General features: G+C 34.0%; 1 protein-coding gene and 1 long non-coding RNA gene across 6 annotated transcripts in view; one reads left to right on the top strand and one right to left on the bottom strand.

The window, feature by feature from the left end:
- LOC108024497 (teneurin-a) overlaps positions 1–2,637 on the bottom strand; it is a 146,942-nt gene extending 144,305 nt beyond the window's left edge. For 3 of the 5 annotated variants that reach the window (XM_017094431.3, XM_017094433.3, XM_050890121.1), the window contains exon 1: positions 2,126–2,624. The gene's annotated coding sequence lies outside the window, so the exon portion shown is untranslated. Of the gene's footprint in view, positions 1–2,125 lie in introns of all 5 variants that reach the window. The other 2 variants (XM_017094432.3, XM_050890113.1) reach the window with 2 other exon arrangements.
- A 5,572-nt stretch (positions 2,638–8,209) lies between these two features.
- On the top strand, positions 8,210–13,316 carry LOC127011860 (uncharacterized). The gene is made up of 3 exons (XR_007765322.1): positions 8,210–8,312; positions 8,610–8,795; positions 12,061–13,316. It is a non-coding gene; the product is annotated as an uncharacterized LOC127011860 (long non-coding RNA).
- Positions 13,317–13,531: the final 215 nt, after the last annotated feature.

Here is a 13,531-nt window from a genome sequence, read left to right as displayed (position 1 = left end):
GGATGTCAAAGTGTGTTTCAAGTGTCAAAATATAGTTTTACTGCGAGTTATTGGCTAAATGTTGGCTAATTTGGGCTTATAGTTGGGGGATTTAGTGACCATTTGTAGTTATTTTATTTTATAAAAATAGTTATTGTTGCTTTGAATGTAGGGAATGTATAATAGAGAACTTAGTTTCCATTTTGTTTTTAGTAACAGTATTATTTTAGGGCAATCGATTGCTTAAGAATACGATTTTTTCATTGCCCCAATAATCAATAAAAAGTGTCTTCATTTTTGCTTAAATTTTTATGTTTTTCCAAGTATTTTTGCAACTCTTTAAATGCAATTATTAAGTGTTTATTCCATTTTACAAGAATTTTTTACTGTTTATACTTTATATTTGCATTAAATTGCCAATATGTTGGTTTTGCCAGACTAAAGTTTTTAATTATGCAGTCGTAGAATTTTTATCTTTTCTAGTAAAAAAAATGTTATGGGAATATGATTTATTAGTGGAAACGATTTTAGGAAACATAAATAGCAAAACTGTTAGGAAACCTATAAAAATATATATTTCTTGAGCATTACTTCTTTTTAAGAACATTTGTTATCAATAATTTTTCAAATTTACTTTTGTTGTAAGTTCAAATTGGCAATTATTGCGTGCAAACGATTGCAAAAGTAATAAACTTTTATTGTCCTGAAAATTGAAATTTTATATCGATTTTGCAAGTAATCCTTATTTTAATCCCTATTTTATATTATTATAAGAAGATAAATTGGGAGTTTTACGAGTTTGTATTTCTTTTATATTATATTTTCATATTGAAAAAATGGGACAGCAATAAAAAAAATTAAATTTTATATAGACATGGGTTTTATATCTTTATTATATTCCCTCTGTTAAATAGTTTTTTAAAGAAATAAAATGGGAATTTACTATTACAAAGGAAGTGCACTTTTATTGTTTACCAAAATTAGAATTATATAAAACTGCCAAGAGGAAAATATTTCCTCTATTTTATATTATTATAAGAAGATATATCTGGTATTTTACAATTACAACATTTAGGCACTTTTCTTGTTTTTAAAAATGATATTTTATATAAATTTGTTAAGTAACCATTGTACTTCTTTTATATTATACCACTACTTATAATGTCCTGCATTTTTATTGTTTTTAAGAATGAAATTTTAATAAATTGGCTCATTATATCATCAATATATTTCCTCTATTAAATAGTGTTATAAGCAGAAATGCACTTTTTTGTGTTTAAAATATTACATGTTATATCAATTTGTTAAAAAACCATTATATTATATTTTTATAAGGAAGTAAATGCACTTCTACTGTTTTGAACAATGAAATTTGTTAAAGATTGGGTTATTATATCACCAATATATTTCCCCTGTTTAACAGTGTTATAAGGAGATGAAATGGGAATTTAATATTACAAAAGAAGTGCACTTAAGTTGTTTACCAAAATTGAATTTTGTATAAAACTGCCAAGTAATCATTTTCTAAATTTCTATTATTTGAGAAGATAAATCTGGAATTTTACGATTACAGGATTAAATCACTTTCTTTTTGTTTTAAGAATGAAATTTTATATGAATTTGATAAGTAACATTATATTTCTTTAGTATTTCATTTTCATAAGGAAAGGAATGTATACTTCCTCTATTAGATATTGTTTTAAGGAGATGAAATGGGAATTTACTGTTTCAAAGGACATGCACTTTTTTGTGTGCCAAAATTAGATTTCATATAAAACTGCCGAGTAGTCATGATGTTTTCTCAATTTCATATTGTTTTAGGGAAACAACAGTGCACTTCTGTTGTTTTCGAACATTTTCCACCGTTTTGCCGAGTAATCACCGTGCTTTGCGAATTTCCCCCGCCCCCTGCAACCACAACCGTTATTTGTTGTTCCCGTCCTTCCCCGCAGAAAACACTGTGTTTTTCCCCGCCTTGCGCCGTTATTTGCATTTTTGGCAATTGGCTGAGATAACAAAGCGCCGTTAGAACGGTATAACGGTAAAGCGTAACGCTGCACAAAGTTGTTGTTGCTTGATTTTTCACGTTTCTCCGCGCAAGGAGAAAGGAAAATGTTTTTCATATATTTATCATATAGTGACCTACATTTTACTGTTGTTTTTTCCCAGGCAACTGCAATCCGCGTAGTTGTAGTGTGTTTTCGTACACTCTTGTTTTTTTTTATCCAAATAACGGGGCTGCGTTGTAATCCGTTTGGGGCCGCTGCTTTGCGCTCAACAAACTGGCATTTTCTCTCAGTGCTTTCGAGTTTTTCTCGGATTTCTTTTATTTTTGGCTTAATCTTGCACTTTAGCACTTGAAAAAAAAGGTGGCGACAAGGAAACAGAGATTAAAAACGGAACTAACGGGACAAACCGAAAATCGAAATCAAAAGGAGCGAGGAAAAAAAAAACGGTAGGACACTGAAAACAACAACAAATGTTCCGCAAAACGCACACACACACGCACAGTGGGCGGGGTGGGGGGCGCACACGTGTGCGAGCGAGAGGCGGCGATTCACGCGCTTACACGGAGCCGCATAAAAAACCCGGAGTGGCGGAGTAGCGGTAAACGGCCGCGGAAGAACCGTTCGATTTGGCGCTGCGTCGACGAATACGTCCTCTGCCGCCGACTTTGTTTTAGCAAGAATCTGTTGAGTCTACGGTCACACTTGCGGCGCCAAATGGCGGTATCTTGCAGACCTGCGTGTGCGGTCACACCTTCTCCCTTCGGCGCTCTCTCCGCTCTCGGGAGAGCGGGAGCGGAAATCTTGCATCTCGCTCTTTCACTGACACTTACGCTGAGGCTGTCTCCCTCTTTTACTGGCACTTACGACAAATGCGAGGACTGCAGCCGCGCTCTGCGCTCTTCGCGCCCGCCCGCTAACAGCGGAAGAGCGCGCGAAGGGAGAGCGGCTCTCCGGGTAACAGCGAGTGCGGGCAGGCGCTAACAGCCCTGTTAGCCGCCACAGGTCTCTGTTGTTTGTTTTTGCTCCCTTGCGATTTTCCTTTTGTTTATAAAACAGATGTTTGGTTTTTTGTTTTTAAATATTATAAAAATTAACTTTTGTAATTTTAACAATTTTGTTGGCAATAAACACTTGCATCAAAAAGATATAAGCATTTTTGAGTAGTTTTATTTATATTTTATTATATTTTATTAAGGAAATTTGGCAATTAATTTTATGTCAACTTATAAAGTAAATTATACTACCTATACAAAAGTAAAGGTAAAAGAATTATTATCCACATTTAGAGACATATTTTAAAGCCTTACAAAAATGTTAAAAACTTTAATGTTAGTTTTCTTTTTATATATATAAGTACAAGTTAATCTGACAACTTATAAAAAATAAAGGTAAAATAAATATAAGTGTACTAAAAAAGTTTATTAAAAAAGGTATGTTTGTTAGGCTTTATATAAGTATATTTTGATAGACATTTTATAACCACTCAAAAATTAATACAATATTAATGTTAAGTATATTTTTCGTTATATTTCACATTTTAAGATGTAAATCTGACAACTAATACAAAAAAATAACCTTAATGGAAATATAAGTGATATTTAGAAGAAGATAGATATTTTTCAACCTTAAAATAATTAAAATAATATTTAAAGGCATTATATTTTAAAAGACATTTTATGATCATACACAAAATTAATATAATAAGAATGGTAATTATATTTTCAGTGATATACTTAGAAAATAAATAGTATTAGTAATATTTTCTAAAATATGGTTTTAGCTTATAATCTTATTAGTACCATTTGAACGTTGAGATATATTCTTTAAACTTGCAATAATTAAAATAATTTTCATAAAAGTTGTATTTTAAGAAACAATTAATAATAATTAAGTATGTTAATATTATTTATTGTTGAAGAGATAAAGTTAAGTTAATACTATAAATATATATTTTAAAATGGAATGTATATAAAATTCATTTAATGATGTTTCCCTGCGATGCTTAATGTATACAAAACTAATAAATTACTTATTTTAATACTTCGAGTTTCTATAATTTCCAAGAAACCTTTTTATTTCTTAAAGTCCTGTATAACAGTTAACATAAGGCATTAACTTGTCCAAATGCTCTTACTATAGGAATCTCTTAATGTTTTATGTAACTATTTACTGTGCTCTTACAACTCTCACTTCTCGCCAACTCTCACTTGCTCTTACTAACTTCACTTACTAATTTCTCCTTACAGAACTTTACTCTTCACACACTTTCTCTTCCCCCACTCTTTTACCTGCATCCTTGTGTATAACAGTTGCAGCAGCCTCTCTTATGTCCTGGCGAAACTGGTTGCTGCCCCGGCTAACTTTTCGGACAACAACCTGTTGGAGTTTTGCATTTTTATCGCATTTATTTGGCTTTGCCATAAACTTAGTTTTCGCCTTGACATCTTAATTTTGTATTTACTTTGAGCCATTTTAATTTGCATTTTTTCTTGCTTATTTCCTGGCCCTAAGCCCTGTGTGACTCGTGTGTTTTCGCCCGCCAGAGATTAATTGCGCGCATTAAGAGGAGGAGCGTTATAAATGGCGATCGTAACGCGACACTTTCGGGCGTAAAAAACAGTTACAACATTTAAAACATTTCTCACAGGGCAGCGAGGAAAAGATCGAAAAAACAATAATAATAAGGTCAATCAACGGACTCAGCGGGCGGCGACTGCGCTGCCGGCGTCGCTGTCAACAGCTGTCGCGCATGCGCATTAAAAAGGGAAAGAGACGGCTGCGGGGAGAGGTGGTGAAAAGTACGGCGCACAGGGAGAAATTAGGTAGTGATATTTCTTAAATTTAGAGAGATAGAAGAGTATTTGTATTTATAATATTTTGAGAGAAATTATAAAACCTTATAACAAATATAATAATAAATGTAACAGTATATAAACTTATATGACTTTAAAAGCATTTAGGTATTTTGCTTAAAATTACAATAAACATGTATTTTTCTCACATTTTAAAAGTAATTTTAGACAATCATTTGTTCCTCTTTAATAATAAAATATAAGTCAGCTTACATTTTGTGTTTTTTTAGCATATTGAAAATTATATGACTGTTAATGTATTTAAGTATTTGTTTTATAAAATTAGAATAGACAAATATTCTTTGACATTTTAAAAGCAATTTTAGACAATCATCTTATCCTATTTATATTTATATTTTATATTAAATAATTATAAAATGTTTCCTATGATTATTTTTCTTTATATTTGTATCATTAGCATTTAAGTAAAATAGTAATAATAACCTATAATTTTTTTGTATTATAAATATAATTACCCTAAACTATTTATTAATACCTATTTGTTTTTATTAATATATTTCCTGAAATATGATTCTTAAAATATTACCTTAAACACAAAATATTTAATAAATAAGCTATTAAGTACTATATATTTTATATATTATATATTTTTTTGTAATTTTGATGTACTTAAATTATAATACACACTTTCCTTCTTCCCAGTAAACCCTATTTTCTGTATATATTTTATATTCCTCAAATGAGAAATGCACCCCACCTCCTAATTCTTAGTCAATTATTTTTTCAGTGCACCGACGGCAGATTAATTGCATAGTCGGCGGCGTGAATTTATGAATTTCTCATGAGTGATGGGATCCCACTCCAGTTTTTCTTTTCAGCGCCACTTGAGAAAGGGAAAAGCCAGCTACATATTTTCAAATTTTCCATCTTTTCGCTGTTGTACTCGCGTGGGCCCGCATTGTTGTTGCCTTTATTATGCCTGATAGTTGGCCATTTGTTATTGGTAAGCCGATCCGTTTCGGTTGGTGGATATATCTCCCGTAAACTAGGGATAGTGAAAATAATGGGCAACTTGCAGCCATTCATCAGAGGGATTCAATGGAAAAGCATCACACTCGATGGCAGTTTATGTTGAAAAATACAAATATTGCACAACGGATTTATAAGATATTAAGAACAATTTTTTAAGGTATTGAAGTCTTTGAATTTTAAAATTTGGGATATAAAAATTACATTTTTAAATGGATTTATGCCTTTGAATTTTATGTTTTGGATATTAAGATCTTAATTTAATTAAACAGTATCTATACATTTTTAAAAGGATTTACTTCTTTGATTTTAAATTTTAAAATGTAAGATATTTAGAGAAAATGTTTTAAATGATTGGAGTTTTTCAATTTAAAAATTGAAGATATTAAGATACATTTCTAAAGGATTTACACCTTTGAGTTTTTTAAAATATTAAAAAATTATGATACACTTTTGAAGCATTTACGTCTTTGATTTTAAATTTAAAATGTAAGATACTAAGACAAATTTTTTAAATGATTGAATTTTTAAAAATAAAGATATTTAGATACATTTTTAAAAGAATTGAAGCCTTTAAATTTAAAAGGATTTAAGTGGTTGAATATTCAATATAGTTAGATTAAGGAATGTTGACAATTATATATTAGACTTTAGTATTTAAATTTTAAAATATATTTGGACAACCCAATTAATGTAAGGAAGCCAATGATTTGAAAATATATTTAGCATTTATTTTTTAAATTAATGGAATAAAATATTAGGGAAATTTTCCGCCTTATAGACTGTCTTGGATTACTTAACCCCCAGCAGAAAATGTCAACGATTTCCGCTGCGGGCTCCCAGGCCATCGGGTTCGCCCCTGGTTGAACTCTCAACTTTGTTTTGACATCCAGAGACAAATTCAATTAAGCCAAATCAGTCGACAATTAGACAATTGAATATAATTACGCGAAATTATGAGCGTCGGCGAAGTCGCGGATTTACCAAGTTTCATAAAGAAGTGGGCAACAGTGCGATGACGAAGGTTGGAAGGTCGGAAGGTCGGAAGGTTTGAAGGTCTTCCAGAGTCCGAGGCGAAGAACCCAACTCGGTGGGGCGTCTCTGCGGTCAACTCCCACTGCCTTGGGCATGTTTTGAAGCACTCCAGGCCTACCCTATGCCGGGCCATCCATTTGTTTGGCCTGCCACCTTCTCAACTCCTTTAATGAAGTGGATAAGCAAACCGAGCCGGCGTCCCACGGCGTCTGCAAATGTATCTGTATCTTTGGGATGCGGATCGCCCGGCGGATGTGTGTGTACAGTTATAATTAAGTGATACACATAAACGGGCGCCCCAGACCTCCCCGCCGTGGCCCAGGCCTCGGTTTCTGTTTAATGATTGTTTTCAATTAGTCAGTTCGCCCTCCTCGCCTTCGATGCCCGCTCTTTCGCTTGGGTTCCCCAGGTATACCACACTTTCGGATATCTCTACCTCGGCGGGCATCACATTACCCAAGATTGAGAGGTAAAATCACACTCTTTCTACCAGAAAACAAATGTTGATTTCGATTTTCGATCTATGGAATGCGTTGTTCATTGCGAAATGTTTTCTAGTATTTTCCAAAATTCGATTGTTGCTTTAGTGTATGGTAGTGTTATTTTAAACATTTTTGTATTATTTGGTATTTATTGTTGAGTATTTTTTGATCCACATAAAGTCTTATGTTTGCTGTATAGCGTATATTCTTGATGTTTTTTTTGTACAGTATTTTTAGTTTATGGGTAAACCTACACCAGTTTTGTTTTAGTATTATTTAGTATTTATTTTGCAAGTTTTTTAAAGGCACTTTTTCTACATTTGGATTCTTAAAAAATATGTAAAAATATAAATATATAATAATTTTTTCTAAAAGTGATTAGGATTGGTAGCAGACGTCGCCAGCAGCTCGGGACAGTCGGTCTTTTCACTGTACGACTTGATTTCGCCAAGCTACGAACGAAAAACCCCCAAAAAAGTAGTATTTCAAAAATTTATATTCAACATGTAACATTCAACAAAAAACATCCAACTTACAACTTAAGACATGTTAAATGTTTGATGATGAAAAAAACCTTAAATTATTAGGTAATATTTTCATGCAAAATTCAATAATTTATTTTCAACATGTAACATCCAACATAAAACATTCAACTAACAACTTCAACATGTTGAATGTTGTCTGTTGTAAAAATAACATTAAATTATTCAATTATTAAGTAGTATTTACATTTTACAATGGCCACGTCAGCGAAAATGTGAATTACAAATTAATTTCTTCTGCGGGAGCTTATAATTCCCAATTGGTTCTAGCTCAAAAATGCATGACCTATGGGCTAGGTCACTCCCAAAATCAGTTGACCGGAAGTTCCGCCGAGTGTTTGTGTGTGTGTGTTAGTGCTCTTGGACAGAGCACTGGATATATATGGAGGTGGACCTGGAGTCCAGGATGCAGTGCATCACCAGGTATGAACCTTATTTAGGTGTTAGTTAAAAATTTACAATCACCACTTAAGGTGTTCTTAAGCGACTTTCAATGTGCAAAATTTATAAATCTATAATCAACATGTAACGTTCAACATGTAACATCTAACATGAAACATCCAACATGAAACATCCAACTAACAACTTAAGACATGTTGAATGTTGTATGTTGTATAAATAACCTTTAACATGTAATTATTACGTAATACTAATGCATTTTACAATTGGCCACGTCATTAATCATTTTAATAACAAAGTGATCTATTCTTCTACTTCTAGCTAAAAATGGATGCTATGGTCACTCGAAGAACCAGTTGACCGGAAGTTCCAGCGAATGTGTGTGTGTGTGTATTGGCGATTGTGGACAGATCACTGGATAGATATGGAGATTTTGCATCGATTACTGGATTTATATAAATGGAGATGTCGTCATTCAAGACTCCAGAGCATCGAAAACTTCTCCAGGTATGTACTTTAGTGAATTAAGTATTTTTAGTTACCCCTTAAGCTAAACCAAGTATTTTCAATCAGAAAAGCATTAAATCAGAAGTCATATATTTGGTGAGTCATTTTTTGTAGTGCTTTTACAAAATTAGATTTACATTCCACAAAAGAGTTTAGTGTCTAGTGAAATGCTACCATGTAAATTGGCTAATTTCTTTCCATGGACTGTTGGCGATGTTTTCTGATACCTTTATTTGCAAATACTTCTGTAAGCTAATGTAAACATATCAGTTTATCTTTTAATCGTGTTGTTAATGAACCCAAGACCTATGCAAATAAACCTGTGTGTAGTTATCGGATAATGCATACATGTACACAAATATATATTATAGATCATCATCAAACTAATCTGTCAGCACTCACAAGCATCATTTTATTTTAAGTAGTATTTAAGTATTATTTAAGTATTATTTAAGTAATATTTAAGTATTATTTAAGTAGTATATAATACATTAAGCTTAGGATGTGTATTACTTGTATATAGTTGTTTTAAGAACTGGGGATCTGGAAAAGTGGAAGTTTCCCTCCTAGTGAAACATTTAAAAAATATAATTTCAATGCTTCTGGCCTGAATCTTAATCCGATTCGTATGGGCAAAAAATTCAAAGGTTCAACATTTTTCAATTCTAAAAACAATTGGAAATTAAACAACGAGCTCTTCTTCTTTTCCTGACAAACAAATCTGAAGAACAGAACAACCGAGCCAGTCACTTAGCGATTCACTCAATTTCTGACTCACTCTCCGTTGCGGGGGCGTTGGAAAGGTTTTCATTCTTTATTTTTTTGTAAAATGGGAGGGGTGATGATTAAAAAAACGACTGAGTTTAAGTGTCTACGCTTGTTTTATTAATTTCCATCATACATCTTCGACTGTCAGCGGTCACCATCGACTTCTTACACTGTACTTCCAACGAGCAGTCGCTAACGATCTCAGAAAACTACCTCTGAGAAAACCAACCCATTGAAGAATACCGAGAAAAGTAATGAATAAATTTATATATCCTACTTGATTGACATATTCCTACATATGTAAAATGATGTGTACCAGCTCAATCATATTTTTTCCCAAATCTTAAAGGATTTTGGAATTTAAAGCGCCATTTTTTGGAGCTGTCGCTTTTTGCCAGCGCCTGTCAGTTATTTTGGCAACTCGGTTTCCGTTGCCGACTGTGACAGTCCAGACCCAGATCTGCCAAAGACAACTGGCCCAGATGACGGCCACAGTGCAGTCAATTGACCGCTAACTGTTGCAGGACTCCTCGCTAGTCCATGTCCTTCGAATTTGTGGCAGCCACAACGTGTGGCAGACAGCTTAAGACTTTGCCTGACGGGATGTCCACATACTTGCTACACTCGGCCAAAAAAGGCGTGGAAACCAACGAAGCTACCCACTATTTAAAGAAATAAGTATGCATTTTTATAGAAAAATAAATTTAAAATTTAAGTATTTTTTGGTGAGTATTAAAACTCATATCTTAGATATAAAATATGTGGTAGGTTTCACTGATTGGTAACGATTTATTTTCCAAACTCAAAAATGGAGTCTGGAAAGGTATAGTATATAAAGTATATACTGAAATATATCAGTATTTTTTTAGTATTTAGTATTTTTCAACGCAAATACATACCAAATATTTAAAATAAGTCAATATAGAATATGTGGTAGGTTTCACTGACTGGTAACGATTTCTTTTCCAAACTCAAAAATGGAGTCTGGAAAAGTATAGTATATAAAGTATATATATCAGCATTTTTATTTTTAGTATTTAGTATTTTTCAACGCAAATAAATACCAAATATTTAAAATAAGTCAATAAAATGCCGAAATGCAAGGTAAATATTATCCCAGATTTAATAGCAAACCACCCAGCACTTGCAACTATATTTACTTAGTTTCCCAGATTTATGGCTGGTTTTTTATGGTGCAGGATAACGTTCGGGGGCACGGACAGTGGCAGTGGGCCAGGATAAAGGCCGTGTCGTTGACAGTCGTCATGCGCAGCTACTTAGACGGACATAAAATTATGATTACAGCAAATGCCACATGCTCCACATGGCACTCCCCCCGGCGAGATGGCAAAAAAAGATGTGGGGGAAAATCAGCGGAGGGGCGGAAAAATCCGAGGCAATTCATTACAATAAGCTCACGAATGTGCCATAAAAATGGCAGCCCTCTTCCTGCGGCACTGCACCCGAACCATGAAATTGCCAATTCCAATCCGGTTTTAGTTGTAAAAACTTTCATGATCCCCACATTAATAGAATATGCCATGTACTCCGCTCACTCAGCCCCCGATAATCTCTCATCTTTTGGCAAGGCCATTATGGATTGTTCCCACCGCAGGTCCTCGCATCTCCTGCCCCGAGCAGCAGGTCCTTTGTGCGTCAATCTGTTGAGTTTATTTTAATACTAAGAGGACTTAGGGCCGAACTAAAGGCTGTATTAAGTGTGGCTGTCCTAAGGAAATGGGAAATATTTCATTTTTGGGCAATGAACCTGAGAAAAGGTTTATAAAAACAAGGAAATAAATATATTTTATATAGTTCATGGCCATGAAAAATTTTTTCTTTAGTCTTAAAAAAGCATTAAGAAAAAGAAACACTGGAAATATTAAAATTTAAGGTATATTAAATATAAAAATTACTGCTAAAGTAACTTAATAAACAGGTAAAAAATATATTGACAAATGTTTAGAGTAGTACAAGTAGTAAAGATACTTTATAAGCAAGAAAAAAAGTATTACCGAATATTTATTATCAATAAATGATTTTTAGTTCTCCATGATTAATTGTTTTATAGAAAATATATATTATATTTTTCTTATAGCACAATCAAATGAGGGTTTTTGGCTTTAAAAAATCTACAAATCTTAAAGATATCTTATAAAAAGAAAATCAATAAAAAAAGAATATTTATAGTCATTGAATCATTTTCATCTTTCTTGATCTACTTTTCTTTATTTTTTTTTTAAAAACAATAGTAATAAGTTTTTTGAATTATTCAAACAATTAAAATAATTTATTTGTTCTCTTTTGTTGTATACAAAATAAAAAAATATAATAATAATCATTGCCTTTAAATAATAATCGTTTTAAAAAGAAAATGTGAAAATAAATTATTCACAGGTTTTTCTAAGGATATATTTCTATTCATTGCCTTTAAAATTGTTTTCTTTTTCATAAATGATTGTTCTTTAATAAAAAGGGCGAATTATATTATTTACAGCACATTCTTAGGAAGTATTACTCCCTTTTATAAGAATTATTTGGAAAATCTTAAGTAAATGCGCCGCTATCCCCATGATAACCCAATTATTCCCTCCATAAAGACTTGGGTTTCCCAGAGCCACAAGAGCTCCCTGCTTTCAGGAGCAAATCTTACCCACGCCTGACATAATTAACCGTCGCAAAATCTCGCCCAAAACTAAGACTCTCCTGCTCCTGGCCCCCCGTCCGCAGTAATTTAGTGTAAACAAACCACTTGACTATATCTCGACGTACCGGCGGAAAATCCACCGGTTCCCGCCTCACTTTTTAAGCCGGGTCCATTGTTTGTGCCCCATGGTTTCCATTCCATTCAGGGGAGTATCCGTTGCTCGAGGAGCGCTCCGGAGCCCTCGGAGCTCCTGGAGCTCCGCAATCATTAGCTGTAACATTAGCGTCTGTCTTGCGGTGCAAACTTTCGGCTACCTGAAACGCTTTTCCACCACCCACCTCCTCCCTGGGGTGGAAAATCCAGCCCAAAATGTGCAAGAAGCCCGGACAAAAGTCCTGCGGAAAAGCCGAGAGGACGAGGGAATCCAATGGCAATGGTTAAACCTATAAAACCACGTAATCTCCAAGCGAGTTCTTTAATTATGCTGCACACAGCCACTGGAACTGGAATTGGAACTGGAGCATCAGGTGGCAAGTGGGAAAATTGTGGGGGGGGAGGGGGAGGTAAATGGTGGCGGCCAGGACACACAAACAGGCCTGAAGGACGAGAAATCCTGAGGAGGAGCGAAGAGCAAACAAAATGCGAGGCGAAAGCCGCTTACAAAACCGCAAAATGCTACGGACATCTTTTTGCCAGATGGGCTGGGTTGGTGGCCCACTGTGGAGCTGGAAAATGGGGAAAAATTCAGGGGGAGCAGGAGCGTGGTTTTGCCGGAAAACTGGGGACAAAAAAGGCGAATCCAATGGCCACAAAAGGCAGCCATTTTGAAGTTTGGCGCTGCGGCTTTGGTGTCTCCACATCTGCCTGGGATTACAATGGAGCTGCACTTGTAGATGAGATACGAGACGGTGGCAAGCCCCGGGAAAGCGAGGAAAAGCGGCACAGGCCGAGTGCGAGATGGAGAAGGCGACGGACTGGCGGACCGATAAACAAACAAACTGCGATCCGGCGAACACGGCTGCCAATGCGAAACCATTTTGCGAATTTAATTGCCGTTAACATGAGGCGAGCTGCATTTTACCCGAACTTTCGGAGCACGGAAAGAAAGGCTTTCTCTAGGTAAAACAATTATTATAATTATAAATATTTTTTAAATACAATGAAAATATTATAATCACAAAAATAATGTAATTCTATGAATTGAAAAAAATATCACAATATTACACCATTTTGTAATCTTATAAATATTTTTTTTAATTCAAAGAAAGTATTATAATCACGAAAAGGAATTCTTTCTCTAAAAAGAAATTAAATATTATAG

The sequence above is a fragment of the Drosophila biarmipes genome, chromosome X (genome assembly GCF_025231255.1).
Source record: "Drosophila biarmipes strain raj3 chromosome X, RU_DBia_V1.1, whole genome shotgun sequence".
In the NCBI taxonomy this organism is placed as follows: domain Eukaryota; kingdom Metazoa; phylum Arthropoda; class Insecta; order Diptera; family Drosophilidae; genus Drosophila; species Drosophila biarmipes.
The sequence above is the reverse complement of the archived record's forward strand: the minus strand, read 5'-3'. Positions and strand labels throughout refer to the sequence as shown.